The sequence below is a fragment of the Lactuca virosa genome, chromosome 5 (assembly GCF_052849685.1).
Source record: "Lactuca virosa cultivar CGN04683 chromosome 5, Lactuca_virosa_CGN04683_v6, whole genome shotgun sequence".
Classification (NCBI taxonomy): domain Eukaryota; kingdom Viridiplantae; phylum Streptophyta; class Magnoliopsida; order Asterales; family Asteraceae; genus Lactuca; species Lactuca virosa.
Genome location: NC_136430.1, coordinates 313,565,710 through 313,583,463, shown reverse-complemented (window position 1 = coordinate 313,583,463; position 17,754 = coordinate 313,565,710). Strand labels below are relative to the sequence as shown.

General features: G+C 33.3%; 1 pseudogene across 1 annotated transcript; it reads right to left on the bottom strand.

Moving 5' to 3' along the window:
• Window positions 1–15,772: 15,772 nt before the first annotated feature.
• On the bottom strand, window positions 15,773–17,133 carry LOC145113083 (ankyrin repeat domain-containing protein, chloroplastic-like; annotated as a pseudogene). The gene is made up of 4 exons (XR_013710724.1): window positions 16,537–17,133; window positions 16,334–16,410; window positions 16,121–16,219; window positions 15,773–15,995 (listed from the first exon to the last, which is right to left on the bottom strand). The product of XR_013710724.1 is annotated as an ankyrin repeat domain-containing protein, chloroplastic-like (transcript).
• Window positions 17,134–17,754: the final 621 nt, after the last annotated feature.

The window sequence follows — 17,754 nt, the reverse complement described above, 5'->3', positions numbered from 1 at the left end:
GCACTATCAACCAAATTCCAAACTTGGTTGTCATACATGGACTTAATCTCGCTGTCCATTGCCTCTTTCCACTTGGAAGCCTCTGGGCCTGCCATTGCTTCCTTATAAGTGACTGGTTCATCTAAGTTTACCAGTGTTCTGTCACTTATGAATGTGTCACCATCTGAAGTAATATGAAAACCATACAACTCAGGTGGCACACTCACCCTAGTGGATCTTCTAAGAGGTAATGAGTCATCAATTGGTTCAACAGGAACTGTTTCCTCTGGTTGAGTGCTAGTGTCATCTAAGGTTCCTTCATTGGCTGACTCTTGAATTTCTTCAAGGTCAATAGTGCTCCCACTGTCCTCTTTGAATATGAGCTCTCTTTCAAGAAAGACTCCTCTTCGTGCTACAAAGACCACGTTCTCACTAGGCCTGTAGAACAAATATCCAAAAGACTGCTTTGGGTAACCAATGAAAACACATTTCTCACTTCTAGCTGCTAGCTTGTCGTGAGTCTCTCGTCTTACGAAAGCTTCACAACCCCAGACTTTGATATGTGCTAACGAGGGAACTTTCCCTGTCCACATTTCGTGAGGTGTTTTGGCAACCTTCTTTGTAGGGACAAGATTGAGGATGTGGGCGGCTGTCTCTAAGGCATACCCCCAGAAGTGAATAGGAAGCGAAGCCCGACTCATCATAGAACGAACCATGTCTAACAAGGTTCGATTGCGCCTCTCAGCTACACCATTTAACTGTGGTGTCCTAGGAGGAGTCAATTGTGAGACTATCCCGCATTCTTTCAGATAGTCGTTAAACTCGATACTAAGATACTCCCCGCCTCTATCGGATCTAAGTATCTTTATCTTTCTGCCCAATTGATTTTCGACTTCATGCTTGAACTCTTTGAACTTTTCAAAAGTTTCTGACTTATGCTTGATCAAGTAGATATATCCATATCTGCTATAATCGTCAGTGAAAGTCACATAGAATCGATTAGCATCTCTTGTAGTTGATCTGAAGGGCCCACACACATCTGTGTGTATGAGATCCAACAGACCTTCACCTCTTTCACAAGACCCTGTGAATGGTGATTTTGTCATCTTTCCCAAAAGACAAGATTCACACATATCATCTGACTTTAGGTCAAATGATTCCAACACTCCATCCTTTTGGAGTTGGGCTATGCGTTTCTTGTTAATGTGTCCAAGACGACAATGCCACAAGCATGCCTTGTCTACACTATTAGACAAGTCAATATTAAGCACACTATTTCCTAGGCTATCAACACAAGTCACTGTTTCATACACACCATTACAAGGCAAAGCTTCAAACATAAAAACACCATTCTTATAAACAGAAATTGAACCATTCAAATCATTAAAAGAATATGTAAAACCTTGTCTGAACAATGCATGAAATGAAATAATGTTTCTCGTCATCTCAGACGAATAGCAACAATTTATTAAATCTAATCTAACATCATTACTAAGCAGAAGCTGATAAACTCCGATCTTGGTTACTGGTGAAGACTTTCTGTTTCCCATGATCAGGTTTATCCTTCCTCGCTCTATCTCCTCACTTTCCTTTAGACCCTGCAAATCAGAACAGATATGAAAACCACATCCTGTATCAAGGACCCATGAACGAGAAGATAATGAGTTATTAGCAGAAATAGTGTAAATACCTGCCGAAGATGGCTTCACTTTGCCATCCTTGATATCTTGCAGATATTGTAGGCAAGATCTCTTCCAATGCCCCTTTTGGTTGCAGTAAAAGCAAACTGCCTCTTTTGGATCAGAAACATGGGGAGTGGAACCATTGGGCTTAGCCTTTGGGCCATTACTAGATGACCCAGCTTGAGCCTTGCTCTTCCAGTTTTGTTTGGGAGGACCTTTCCTCTTTTTCCCCTTTCCCTGTCCAATAGCCAAAACAGGGGCACTCGTAGGTGTGGAGGGTATAATTTTACCCTTCATCCCTGCCTCAGCTGTCTGCAACAAGTTGTGCAATTGGGCCAAGGTCTGCTCAGTATTGTTCAAATGGTAAGTTAGAATAAACTGACCATAACATTCAGGAAGTGAGTTCAAGACCATGTCAATGGCCAATTCCTCATCAAAGTGAATATTGAGCTTGACCAAACGCTCTATGTAGCGTTGCATTCTTTGCACATGTGACACAACCGACTCCCCATCTTTCATCTTGCAAGCCATGAGTGACTTGACTACTTCGAACTTTTCTTGACGAGCTCGCTTATGGTACTTTTCCATAAGGTCCTTGTTCATCTCGAAAGGCCAGTAGTCCTCATAGTACCTCTGCAGTTCTGGGGACATAGTTGCCACCATGATGCATGCCACTTTGGTAGCATCATCGTAATGTTTCTTGTAGGCAGCAAGATCTTTAGGAGTAGCTTCATTCTCATCAAGCTCTTTGAGCTCCTTTTCAAGAACATATTCTTTGTTCTCGAAACGAAGAGCCATCTTGATGTTGCGCATCCAATCGTTATAGTTTGAGCCATCCATAACGACTTTGGAGCATATATTGAGCAAAGAGAAGTTTTGGTTGGAGGAGGACGAAGCAGAAGTGTTTCCAGGAGTAGACATCTGAAAAGAAAGAAAGTTTTAGTTAGATTTCAAGATACCTCAATATAATAACCCAAAGATAAAATATCAAGGTTAGGATCCAACTATGAAGATTCACAACTTAGAAATGGGATGCCGAGATCCAAGTGCAAATTTCATAAAGGTAGGTGAATGACGATTCACCAATTCCACCATTAGACGAAACAAACGAAGTGAAATTCCTAATTCTTTTGAGATACATTGAAACTATTCAATGGCATGTTTTGATCTCAGATTATGCTCTTCTATTTGTGACTGGGATGCCGAGGATCACAAACAAGATGTGAATAACCATGCAAATGTGCTTGGTAACCTCATTGTCTTTATCATTAACTATTGATGTGCTGGTAAACCACACACGCTCCATCAAAATGACAATTATGAGATACCCATTACTACTCTTTATTGGTGCCTTTTAGTGTGCTGGTTAACCAAACACGCTCCACTAACGACCAATAAAGCATAATGTGCAATTTCATGGATTAGCATACTTTTCACATTTTTCCTAAAGTAACTAGAGTTGGGATTTTGAAAATAATGTTCTAGTACTTTCTTTAATATCATTATACTTTTAATGAGAAGTAGTTGTCCTATCAAATCCGTTCTGCTAACGACCCTCCACTAATCAAGGAAGCGGTGGGTGAGAGTGGACACCCATTCAACTACCATTTTATTGGCAGTTTCCTTATACCCCCCTTATAGATTAGCTTCGTGAATGAGGCATACTAGCGATTTGACTGACCATATTCTTATACATATATAATATTAAACTTTTAATTATAATATATATATATATAAGGTGTGTTTTAAAACATTTTAAAACTTCAAGGGTTTATAAATTTCGAAATTTAAGCTGTTAAATTTAAATTTAAATAAACCAATTAACTAGATTTAATATTTATCTTTTAATTAACTATTAATCAAATTATTAAATCTTGTAAGGATTATCTAATTAAATTAATCCATTAATTTAATCCTAATCCTTATCCCTCTAAATTTCGAAAAATAGGGTAAGGATAATTATCCAATTAATCTAATTAAGTAACAATTATCCAAAACAAGAAACCCTAAAACTTCTAAGCAAATTTCGAAATTTACAAGGGAGGAGGCTAGGGTTTTCAAAACCCTAACCCTAATTTCCATTAGGGTTCTTTGGAGGCTAGGGTTTTCGAAAAAACCCTTTGATCCAAAACCCTAGAAATCGAAAATTTGGCCTTTAGGGTTTAATAACTATAAACCCTAATTTGCAATTCAACAATTGTAGCAATTCAATTTAAAACAACAATGGCTCTGATACCACTGATGGGTTTTAGGTACAACAAATAAACTAGAAAACAATTCCTAAGTTCACATGCAACCTACTTTGGATCTATGTTTTTAACTATTGAACATACAACTTTGAATTGCAAAACAAGAACCCTAGAGGAGAGGGGCTATTTTCGAAAATAGTAAACTAGGGTTTAGGATTTACATACCTTTCAATTGTTATAGCAAACAATTGATATTCCCTTGATCTTGATCTTGATCTTCTTGGAAGCTTTAGCACCACAAGTGTAATGCCTCTAATAGAGTCACACCCAAGAACTAGCAAGAAGGAAAGTAGAAGAAGAGAGAGGGGAGGGAGTATGCAATTTCGGCCACTAGGGTTTCTTCCAAAGAATTCAGTACCCAAAATGTGAGCCAGGAGGCTCCTTAAATAGTTGAGGGAACTAGGGTTTAGGGAAAACCCTAGTTATCCTTTGCTTAGGGCCTAAGCAAGATCCAAGGCCTTATCTTGGAGCCCTTGGACGAATTCTCTAGGGTTTCCCCTAGGGTTTTCGTCCACCCCCTTCCAAGAGGTTTCTGGAACCTTCCACTCAACTATTAGTTAATTGCAAACTAGTCCCTGCACTTTATAATTAATTCTTTTAACCCCAAAATTAATTCTGATTAATTTATGGCTAACAATTAATTAAACATAATGATTTCTAATTAATATATTAATCCATTAACATATTAATAAATCATTTATATTAATTTATTAATCTTATAAATTAATATCTCTCCTTTCATAATTTCCTTGTCCAGTTGCTAGGTTGAGGGCAACCCAAAAGGACTGTGCTGCTATCAATTCAAGTACATACCAATTATAGTTATGGGCTTAGACACCTAATCCAACAAAATCAACTATTCTTGGGCTATAGGATCTTAACCGTATACAATTTTTAAAGCATACACTTAGCAGTTACTGATACCAATAGATATTTCCATTATATCATAGCATCTAATACTCCCAAGACTACAAAACATCACACATGTCCGGCCAATCTATCACTGACTAATCAGCTCTAGCATACAAGCTACCAGCTCATACAATAGACATACAAAGGCATCTCTCCTAGCATTCTATCATGAAAAAACTGAGCAGATCCTTAGTCCTAACTAGCATGCGATTCACAGATTCATAAATCAAATCATATCAGATATCATGGATGAGTATTTTGGGAAAACTTACTTGAGGTCGGCTCATTGCATGCACCACATCCTTTCCTTATCTTAGAAAATTTATTTTCTTAAAAATATTTTTCTTTTGAAAACTTTACCAAATCCTCAGCTTGAGTTCAAACACACCCGAGAGTATGTCCGGATCCCTCAAACCAAGGCTCTGATACCAACTTGTAACGTCCCGAAAATCATGACATAAATTTTTTTTGTTTTTAGATTAATAAATCGTTAATACATATCTTTCGCATAAACAAGATAAGCAAGATTTAGCAAAACATCGTTAAATCAGAGTAATTCATAGAATGTGGAAACATGTGGTGTGTGCTCTGCAATCATCCTAAGCTATTCCATTTGAAAACCGAAGTACCTGAAACATAAACTGAAAACCATAAGCACAAAGCTTAGTGAGTTCCCCCAAAAATACCACATACCAATCATATAAATGGGCCCAACCCTGGGGTTCATTCCAACCCAAAAAGCAAGTATGGGCCCCTGCCCTGGGGTGTATTTCAACCCGAACACATCACAGTGGGCCCCGTCCTGGTGTATATTTCAACCCGATCAAAACATAGTGGGCCCCGCCCTAGGGTATATTTCAACCCAAACACACATGCAAAATTTACAAAGACAATTAGCACAATCTAATGGGCCGAAATTGGTGCCTTCGACCCATGAGTACAATGAGGAGACTCACCTCGCACTACCGAATCAAACAGAAAATCCCTAGCTGCTGGCTGACAGATTCCCGAACTATCAAAGTCAGAACAACACCCAATCAACAATTGGGTTCCAGTCCATAACCATAAATCCATACTTGGGGTAAATTGGCCATTTTACCCTTAACCTAGCTTGGTCGAAGACTAAGGCCCAAACTCACAATCTGAAAGGCCCAAATGCCAAATAATCAACCAAGGCCCAAATATGGCCCAATTTTGCAAATTGGGCCCAAACCCCTTACATGGGCCTTATCCTAAAGCCCAACCATTTTTCCTATTCCAAAACACTTGTACTCAGATGGCCCATTAATAACCCAACACCCAAGCCCAAAAGAAAGCCCAAACTCAAAGCCCAATTGCAAAATCCCATCTGACTGAGTACGCCTCGTGTACTCAGTGAGTACGCTAAGTGTATGACCAAGAAACCCAGTACGCCCTACGTACGAGGATGTATGCCCCGCGTACTGACCCTGCCCACAACCAATCTAAAAAACGTCTTAATCCCTTAAGCCAAGACGTCCAAAACCTCAGAATAACTAAATATAAGTGACTTGGTCCATAAAGTCGAAGGCTTTAAACCTTTGCATGGCTTAATGAATCCCAACACCAAAGATGAACTCCAAGGGTCAAAATCACTCCAAAAATGTCTTGAAAACTTCTTAATACCTTAAGACCTTAGTCCAAACTTCCAGATCTGATTCAAAGGGACTTCTTAAGTCATAAAGCTCCTGACTTAATGGAACCCAAATCAAAACCCTAAGTCCCAAGCTTCACCAAAAGACTACCAATCATGCATGGAAGTTTTATACTCATCAAGATCCAAACTTTATGACTCCATAACCCCAACAAGGGCCAAATATGAAGCTCAAAGGTTCTGAAGTAACTTCTACTCACAAGAACCACCACAAAGGGACCAAAATCATAACAAAGTGCCACCAAGCTAGATCTACAAGAAAGATTTGTCAAGGTTGAGACTTTATACCTCCAGAAGTTAGATCTAGGTGAACAAATCCTGGATCCAAAAGCTCCAAGTCAAGCAATGACTCTTCAAGAAGTTCCTTCTTCCTCCTCAAGCACCAAAAACACACATAAATCACTTTGAAGCTCAATAATCACTCAAATGGGGGCTAAGGGTCGATTTCTAGGGTTTGAGGGATGGAGGCTGAAGATATTAGGGTTAGTTTATGAGATAAGGAGCTTAAATAGGGTCCAAGACCCTAAAATAGGGTTTGGGTCTGATTGGAGTACGCCCAACGTACATATGGTACACCCAGCGTACTCCGAAGAGCATCCGCGACCATCCTGGTCAGTACGCCCATCGTACACCAAGGTATTCCCCACGTACTACCCTTTTCACTAGTACCCCCCGCGCACCCTTTATGTACTCCCCGCATATTCGGCTAAACCTTAAAACCACCAAACTTCCGAAGGCCATAACTTTTTCGTTATAAGCCCGTTTCCAACAAACTTTATATCCACGACAAGGTGACGAGAAGCCCTACACTTCTATCAACTCATCTCAGCCTAAGAACTTTCCGAACAAAAACCCAAAATTCATAAAGGACCGATATATCAAATTACGATTATACCCTTGGGCTCCGAAACACAAACGAACGCCCGAATCACTTAGACTATAATACCCACATCCAAAAAGTGTCAAATCCTTTCTTCCCCAAGGTCCAAAGCCTTATGATGACCGAGCCACAAAACCGAATCGAGTGTTACAATAACCAATTTTTTTAAACCTAAAATAACATTTTTTTTAACCAAAACAACAACGTAATTATATTTTTAACACAAACTACAATATATTTTCTTTTAACCCAACACAACAACGTACTTTTAGTTTAACCCAAAATAATATACGAAAATGAAACTAATCGTTGTCGTAATGAAGAACTTTTCTAATGCTGTAATGACCACTCAAAAAATTAGTAAGCCGAAAAAATAATTGTAAAGTAAAAACTAGAGCAATAGAGGTCACCGGAAAGGAAACTATTCGGCCACTGTAGCTACACACCTAGCTAGAAAATATTTATCGAAAATAACTATCTAACACAAAACAAGTAGGCAAAAGGTTGAAACGTATTATTTAACGCAAAAAGGAAACTAATTGCCGCTTGGAAACTATTTGCCGAAAGCAACTATTTGGCGCCGCCGCATCGCTCGGGTACTTTTCTAGTATATATATATATATATATATATATATATATATATATATATATATATATATATATATATATATATATATATATATATATATATATATATATATATATATAGGGTCCGACTTCGGTGATGACTCGAAAAATGGTGAGAGCTGCGAGAATAATTCTCCATCACCCATTTCGTCAAGGACACAAATGTCAAACCTAATACTTGGGCGTGGCGCGTTCACATGCGACCCAAACACGTTGATTTTGTGTCATGTTGATATCGGGTTTCATGTGGTCTCCGATTTTGCCACATCTAACATCTGTTCTAACATTTTAGAAATGGTAAGTTCTAATTTTGGGACCGATTTCGTAAAAATTTGGAGGGTTATCATGCTCTCACACACACACACACACACACACATATATATATATATATATATATATATATATATATATATATATATATATCATATCATATCATACTATATTATAAATGAAATATTTTTTTCTTTCACCATATTCATTTGAAACTCCCAAGCATTTTTCCTTTCACCACATTCATTTGAAACTCCCATGACTTTTCAATTTCTTTCTAATAATGACTATAAGTTGCTTGATAAGATTAAATAAATATCAAACCTAAAGTGTAATCATATATAATCTAAATTTCAATATTAAAAGAATATCTTTACTTCTACTTATAAAGTTATGTTTTTAACTTTTTACATATTATACTCAATTTATTAGTTTTAATATATTGTTGGATGTAAACAATTATCATTTTAAAGCTACAACTTTTGACCAATTTGTATAAAATATTTAAATTATAAATTTAAATATAACATTACATGACCAACTTAAATATAAATTTTAGTTTAACTTAAACAACCCAAATAATATTTTGTAAATAGTTAAAAGTGATAAATTGTAGTGTCTTTCTAATAATGATTATAATTTGGTTAATAAGGTTATATAAATATCAAACCTAAAGTGTAATCATAAATAAACTAAATTTCAATATTAAAATAATATCTTTACTTCTACTTATAAAGTTATGACTTTAACTTTAGAATTTTATACTTAGTTTATTAGATTTAATATGTTGTTGTATGTAAACCATTATCAATTTAAAGCTACAACTTTTGAACAGTTTGGACAAAATAGTTAAACTGTTAATTTAAATATAATATTACAATGTCAACTTAAATATAAATTTCAGTTCCACTTAAAACACCCAATGAATATTTTGTGAAAAGTTAAAAGTGATAAATTGTAGTGCTAAATGCAAAAGCTAAATTATAATCTCAATTTAACAAAAATATTTCCTAAATATATTTGTATAATCGTTATAAGTTTTAAAATAAGTAGCTTAAAATAACTTACAATAACAATAGTTAAAAATAACTCTATATAAATGATTATATTATTACATTTAAAATCAAAAAACAATGTCTGGTGTTTTAAATAATTACAATGATAGAAATTAAAACGTTAAGAAAATAAATTTTAAAAAATTAATTAACAATAACAAAATCTATAAATAACATTAAGTCATATATTATATTTAATTTTATTCATGAGTAACTCGCGGGTAGAAGTCATTCAAACGGTTGAGATTATACAGTTATAATAGATGTATATAATCATATAATTCAAAATAATTAATATATTATATCAATTTAGTGTACGAATTATTATATCAAATTTAACAACAATGTTATTGTTATATTTAAAAAAACATATATTTATAAAGATTTCAACTATATAGGTGTTTCTGCGCAACGCGCGGACATTTGCCTAATGTATATATATATATATATATATATATATATATATATATATATATATATATATATATATATATAAAATAGAGGCCAATTTCCTTGAGTCATATTCATTTGAAACTCTCACAATATATCAAAATGTTTTTTAACTAAGAACTAATTAATCACTACAACTTAAAAGTTTTGTAACTTATGTACATATATGATTAGTTATGAGTATTTATGAAATCAACTTTAAAGTAATTTAATAACACAAGTGGATTTTTTTTAACTTGTGGTTAATAGGTGGTAATTATTATATTTAATTGGTTAATCTAAAAATGTAAATAGTTCACATATGTAGATGAGTTTACTAGAGGTTGGTTGATAAGATAAAAAACTATTTGAGAATACTTAAAACTTTATATGAAGAAGAGTAGGATGCAAGTTTCAAAGATGTAAATTTGTATAAGTGAGGTCAAATCGATGCCCTTCGTATTCGTTTCCTTGAAAGATATGTCGGATAAAACAATAAGCCAAAGTAATAACTTGAATTATTTGTATTTTCGTATCAAAAGTGGATTGTTTTTTTTTTGTATGTTACTTTTTAATGTTTGTGTTTTTACGAAAATTTGATTTTGTTGTATTATGTAATTATATAAAAGGAAATGATTATATGTCTTTTAAAATATATATTATTCTCAGATTATTAGATAAATAGATACAACCTATATATTTCGAACATAAGAATCATGTCTCAAATCTTACGTAAATATTTATGATTTTCTATATTGTTTTGGTTTTGCTGAACTTTTTATCATTTGTTTTAAAACATACCGTCATAAAATTAACTATCACCTAAAAAAACTTACACAAATGAGTACCGATCACATGTACAAGAAATTTGTCTCTTACAAACTACTAACATTTAAAATACTTTTAATAATAAAAGGTTTATTTAAAATGAGTTATAATTTAATATAAGCCATATATAAAAAGTTAGTTGTTTTTTAGAATCCAACACATAAATTATTATTTATCTCAAGAAATTTTGTGATAAGCAAAAGGTTTATTATCATGAATATTTTCATATAAAGATAAAAAAATGAAACCAACCACATATTCACATCAACAAGTTCTCATTAGATATAAAAGGAATATTGAAATTTACATATGTTTAAAACACATGTCATAATAAAAAAAGAATATGGTTAAACCCATGTATTTGAAAGTTTTGTTGATAATAAAGTTATGTCCACAAATTTTGTTGTATATTAAAAAAATTCACCTTAAGACATGTCGTAATTTTCGTCCATCATTTAGTAGGACACATAATATAATCAATAATTGTATAGATCTGAATTTCTATTATTTTTCATTTCTAAAATTACCTTTTGAATTTTGTTTATATTATTTGAAGATAATATGAAACGAATTTTATGATTATTTTGTTCTAGCTATTCTATATGGTTTACGATTTATTTATCTTAAGATATAGGACCCATATTAATATGATATTAACATGTGACATTGTATTATTATTAATATGTTTTATTTTCAGTAAATAATTCATAGATATTACTACACGTGTGATTTGTGTTGGTTATATTAACATGTTGAACACGTGATTATGTTTTATGTTTGAATTTTGAGATGAAAATATTATTATTATTAATTAATATGTATTATAATGACAATGTTATAATTATTTTTGTATTAAAATTATATCTAAAGTTCATAGATCATATATAATCTATAATTCACTACAAGAATTACTACACGACATCTATATGACGACAAGTGTCGTTGGTAAAGTTCAACCTGTTCCGAAGACATGTCGTCAGTATAAAGTTGACCAAAATTGACCAACTTTCTTTGACCTGGAAAGCTATGCCAACGACATATCGTCTGAATAGGTTAAGCGGGAACGAAAAGTTTTTTCACGGGTTTTCAGAAAACTATGCCGATGATAAGTCGTTGGTATAGGTAACAAAAATTATAATTTCCAATTTTCTTATAATTCGTGTTTCAGTAAATAAAACCGACATCGTTTTCGTGTAACTTTGCACGATGACAAGTCGTCGGTAAACAAAATGGTGATCCGTGTGAGCTCTGTACCAACAATATGTCGTCGGTATAGGGTTCCTATTTATTATTATTTTTTTAGTTGCCAGAAAATGATACGACGTCGTATAACTTAATGCCTACATCGACGACATATCGTCGGTATATGGTTTTAACCCCAATATGACTGGTTCATCTCCCACATTTATAGTTATCGTATCTCACTTATTCTCTCTCGAAATCCCACCTACAGACGAGAACTCCGGGCGCCTCCTTCACCTCTGACCGCCGATATAGGTAAAATCACTCAATAATTCCGATTTTCTTCCCTTTTTGAGGTTTCATTTTGATTTGTGTGCTTAATGTTCCACCTTTTTCCTTTGTGTTTTGGTTACGGTCTCACCGGAGGACCACCGCCGACCTCACTATCCTTCTAACCTCTCTTTGACCGTCGACAACAAGTAAGATGTTTGATTTGTGAGTTGTTTTTTTTTAACTGATTCTGTTTTCCGGTGACCACCAGCCACCACCGGAGGACCACCGTTGAAGCCTACCCCCGAAATCCAGCTACCACTACCAACAGGTAAGGATGTTTGATTTGGTTTTTTACTGATATGCTGTTTTCCGGTGACCACCAGCCACCACCAGAGGACCACCGTTGAAGCAAACCTGAGAGAAATCCTGCTACCACTGCCATAGAACAATTATGTTTTTTTTCTTTATTTTCTGTTTTTTTATTTTGGTTGGATAATCTTATGAAATTGTGATATCTTGTATGCCTACTATGATAATTTGTATAATTGTTTGAAATTGATTGTATGAAAGTGGTAAAAGTTGTTTGGTAATTGTATGAAGTTGTGGTATAAGTAGTTTGTTTTTGTGTTTAGATGTATTGTATGCTTGTATGAAAGTGGTATTGTATGTATAAAATGAAGTGCTTAATTGATTAAACAGGAATGAAGTGCTAAAATGAAGTGCTTAATTTATTTGATTTTGTGATTGAATGAAGAGCTTAATGGAATGTTACGGTTGTTATAGTGATGATTCTGATTGTTGGTATGTTACAGTTGTTTTACATTTTGATTGCTTAAAAGTGTTTATTTGTTTTTTTAAAGTATTCTTAGTATATTTTCTAATACTTATTAAACAGATGACAACACAACTCGCGAAAGAGCATGGAGAAGACGGCTAGGAAAGACCTCCACACGGGGGCGCAGACAAGATACCAGCAAGTTGTGAATCTTGTAAGTTACATGAATTTGTAAAATATATTAGGTATATTTTTAAATTTTTAAATTTCAAAATTTTCAATTCTATGTGTCAATGTAGCAAACCCGACGCGTTGGCGTGGCAAGGGGAGATGTTTAAATATACGAAAAAAGTTCTCGAGCGGCGGTGGAAAACCTTTACCGATGGAAGTTGATAGAGATGGGGAAACCTATAAATTCATAGGTCAAAATGGCAAAATGTTGACAAGATTTATCTCAAATTATGTGGTAGAACATGTACCACTCCATCTTAGGTCTTGGAGGCGTGTTACTTTCTATTTCTATGAACCTATGTATCATGATATATAAGTAAGTACACAATACTTCTTATATGTGAAAATTTTTATACTTTTTAAATATTTTTTTACTAATAAATATTTTTTATTGCAGACATTTTTTTATCTTGATATGTATCGGGGTACATATATGTAGGAAGCCGTTCGAGCGGCAGTAAATAGCGAATGCTAAAGAGCTTATAAAGAACACAAATATGTTGTGAAAAGATATTTGATGAAGTTGAGGATATAATGATGTGGAAGGTGCAAGAGAATGTCCACCGGAAGATATGAATGACCAAGCTTGGGATGACATGATTGATCTTCTTTTTTTGGACGAGGGTTATAAGAAGCAGTGCTAAAAAGGTAAAGAAAGTAGGGCCAAACTTCTACATACGAGTTCTCATGGAAGCAGATCATATGTAGACAGACGCCGTGATGAGGTAATTAAACTTATTTGTATTATATAAATTTTTATTAACACTTATATAAGTATATTAATTGTTTTTGACTTATTATAGAGAGCAATGTGCTTTAAATAGAATCGGGATTGGTGTACACCACAAGAAGAAGTAGATTGGGTAGTAATAAACAAAGTTAATATGTTCTTTGATAAATATGTTGTTATTATTATTATTATTATTATTATTATAGTTATTTTAAGGTATTATTATTATTATTTTAGTGTATAATTTTAGTTATTTGTTTTAATTAATGTATGTTTATTGTTTTCTCTATTTTAGGAAAAATTTCAACAAGAGAAGATGTTGATGCAAGAAGAGCTCGGGGAGGGCAAAAGTTTAAATGAAAAACATTGTAGTATTACATCCTTAATTATCTTAATCACTTTCTTTGACTATCTACTAGACCTCCCACTCGCCTCCATCTGTGGAAAAAGATGCAAGTCATCCCATCAAACAAGGTGCCCTGTTATGGATAACCAGGCAATTGCTCAAAACTAGTATTAGTCCTTTGAAATTCTTGAAGCTTATGTGACAGTCAAATGGCCTGTTAATAACAAGTCCAACAATACCAAAAAATAGCAAGCAACCAAGCGGCTGCCAACAATTACAAAGAGGACAACACAAAAATTTGTGACACAAAAGAAACTACAAAGCAGACCGATTATGGTATAGTAGTTTTACAAGCAACAAATTTGTTGAACAATTTCATGTTGAGTCGGAACCTGGTATCTTTGGGCATGATGTGATTTTAGAGACGTTGAATAGTAAAGAGCTTGACATTAGTTGTACACTCTGGTATCAAATGTAATATTAAACTTTTAAAATATTTTATTTTTGTAATATATACTATTTTGTTTTAGTGTGCTACATTCGATTCTTACAACAAATAGGGTTAACAGATGCACTTTTATAAACCCACAGTCGATCACACTGAAACAGAGTATGTCCATGACGAGCAGGACAAGACAAACCAATGCAAAAATCGTGTTGCAACTGAGATCGCTGAAACAATGAATTTCCATCAAGAAAAAGACTTTTTTTCTTGCCCCTTATTGGCAAATGTACCACATTCTACTATATTCATTGTTGTATGTTTTTAGTTCATTGATTTTTATCCTAAGCACTTTAAACATTCTAGTCGACATTTGTTGCTGCTTGTGATTTGCCCTTATCAACGCACTGGTTACATTTTGGATTCCATGAAGAAGTCGGGAAATCCAACTGCTTCTTACAAAGTCATAAACATGTTGAAAAGTAAGATTTTTTATGTATGTCTGGATGGCGTTTCTTTCTATAAATAATAACAATCTTACTTGTTTTTGTTTTAGGGATGTTGAGATGTTTAATGAAGATTTCGAAACATCACATCCAATTACATGGACGATTGCTGAAGTAATTGACCCTCTCTCCCTCTCTTTCTCTCTCTCTTTATATATATATATATATATATATATATATATATATATATATATATATATATATATATATATATAAGGTTATTCTATTCTAACTAATTATTGTGTGGATGTAGGAATAATTCTGGACCAATCATTTTAGTTATTTTAAGAAAGACATTTATCTATATTATTAAATTTAAAAAAAACACAATAATACCATTTAATTAAAAGAAGGGTAAAAATGTACATTTACATTACTTTCAAATTAGGAAACACAAATTTAACAAGGAAATTTTCGGATTTTAAGGGATTTTTTATCATCATACTTTTGAATTCTGGTTTTTTAAATTAATTCAATTTTAATTCTGTCAGCATGTTATTCTGTTAGAATGATATTCTATTATATTGTTTTTTTTAGAATGTTATTCTTTTAGAATATTAAAAAAGAATAATAAAATTCTTGAATCTAAAATTTAATAATAACAACATTCTAATATATTCATACACATCCGAACTTAAATACAAATTCATAAATAATCTTACATACTGATACATTTTAATATAATTGTAAATATTCTAAGAGAATTTCATCAAAATGAATATAATTCTTAAGAATAACATTCTCAAAATGATACGTTTTAACAACATTCTGGCTGAATTTCTCAAAATGAATATAATTGTAAATATTCTAATAGAATGTCATCAAAATGATACATTTTAACAACATTCTGACTGAATTTCTCAATAGATAATTACAAATGGCATTCTTTTTGCCAAGTATTGCTTTGTGAAGTGCTGTGAGTCCCTCCTACAAAAAGAAAAATGACAAAAAAGACGTGAATGCCCTTCTTATCCCTAGTATGAAAAAAAGTCTTAGAAAACTTGTCGATTTAATAATAAAAAAAGGAAAAAGGAAAAAGTCATCATTTTTACCTGATTAGGGACATTGATATCTACATTGTATTTCATCAAAGTATCAACAAGGTAAAATTCTCCTAATGCAGCAAGAGTGTGTAAAGGTTGCCATTTATCCTGTTTAAACAATCATCAACACAAAGATTTAAACAATTTCATTTTCAATTGTGCAATGAAAATTGCAATTTCTGAAAGTTTTCATGTTAAATTAGCATGTAACAAGAAGCTTACAGAGGTAGCAGTTGCCAAATCAGGAGTCCGCCTATTCATAAGGACTTTCTCGTCTTTTGAAAACAACTTACGAGGACCTAATCAAGGTTATAATAACACAAATTCTTCTTCAACTCATGGAATTATATGTAAGAATTCAGCTTTATAGAAGTGAAATTTGAGTACTATTTGAGCCAATTTTAGTGGGAATGTTATGAAATTACCTTCTGGATCTTTGGCAGCTTCAGGATCATACATGCCAGAGTTAAAGTATCGTAAAATATCCTCCAAATTTCGGCCATACACAACCATTTCAGGGTTCCTAGGGGCTACTCCAATGCCGCTGCTACCTTCGCCCTCGTCAATTTCATCTTCGATGCCATCACCTTCGTTCTTGTCCAACAAAAACTGAGGATTATTCAACACAACTGGTTTCAATTCCCTTAGTTTTGTAGCTTTGTACTCTTTCATACTCTCATACCCCATCGATATAGGTTTTAACCCGTCTTTCCTCTTTTGTAATCTGCTCCCGAATTCCATTCCCTAGGCCATCTTTCTCCTCTCTTTCTTCATGATATTAATCTCTGTCTAACGTCTTTCCAGTTCGCTGGAACCAAAACCTCCGGTTGAATCACAATTTTAGTAACCCTTTTGGAGGGTTTGGGGGCTTCAAGCTGAATTTCGTTTTGAATGAAAGGGTCTCCGATTACTTGTTCATCATCTTCTTCTTCGTATCCTTTGTCGTCTCTGTTGACGGTGGTGGCGGAGGGAGAATTGAAGTCGTATATTTTATCTGTTTTGGAGCTAGGGTTAGGGAGGATTTATTATTCTACAAGTCGTGCTCGAACTTATAAAGATATAGTGTTTTGAATCTTTGCGACTTATCAGTACATCTAATATCCAATTATATATCTATTATACCATAATTAACTAATAATAAGATTACTATAGTACCCTTATATTATCTATTAAATTATTTAATTTATCTAAAACCTGAACCTAGCTCTCTCTCTCTTTCTCTATATATATATATATATATATATATATATATATATATATATATATATATATATATATATATATATATATATATAAGAAAACCTCTCATGTTTATTTTCTTTTTAATACAACCAACAATCGTCTAATTGGGAGAGTGGCTATTAAGTGTTGAAATGGATGCGTGATTTGTCATGTATATGCAATATGCATTCCCGAATGTAAGTAACGTTTGTAATATCGTTTTTTCATTTTGTCTATTGCATTAAGCTGTCTCTTTTGTTCAATAACATTTTTTTTATTCTGCATATAGAACCTTTGCAATGATAGAAACCCCATTCCAGAAAAGTTGTTGGACGACGTGGTCAATGCGTGAATGACTATTTTTCGAAGTAAATATATGAAATGAAGCCTGTGTTTAATGGTTAGTTCTGTTTTCTACACTT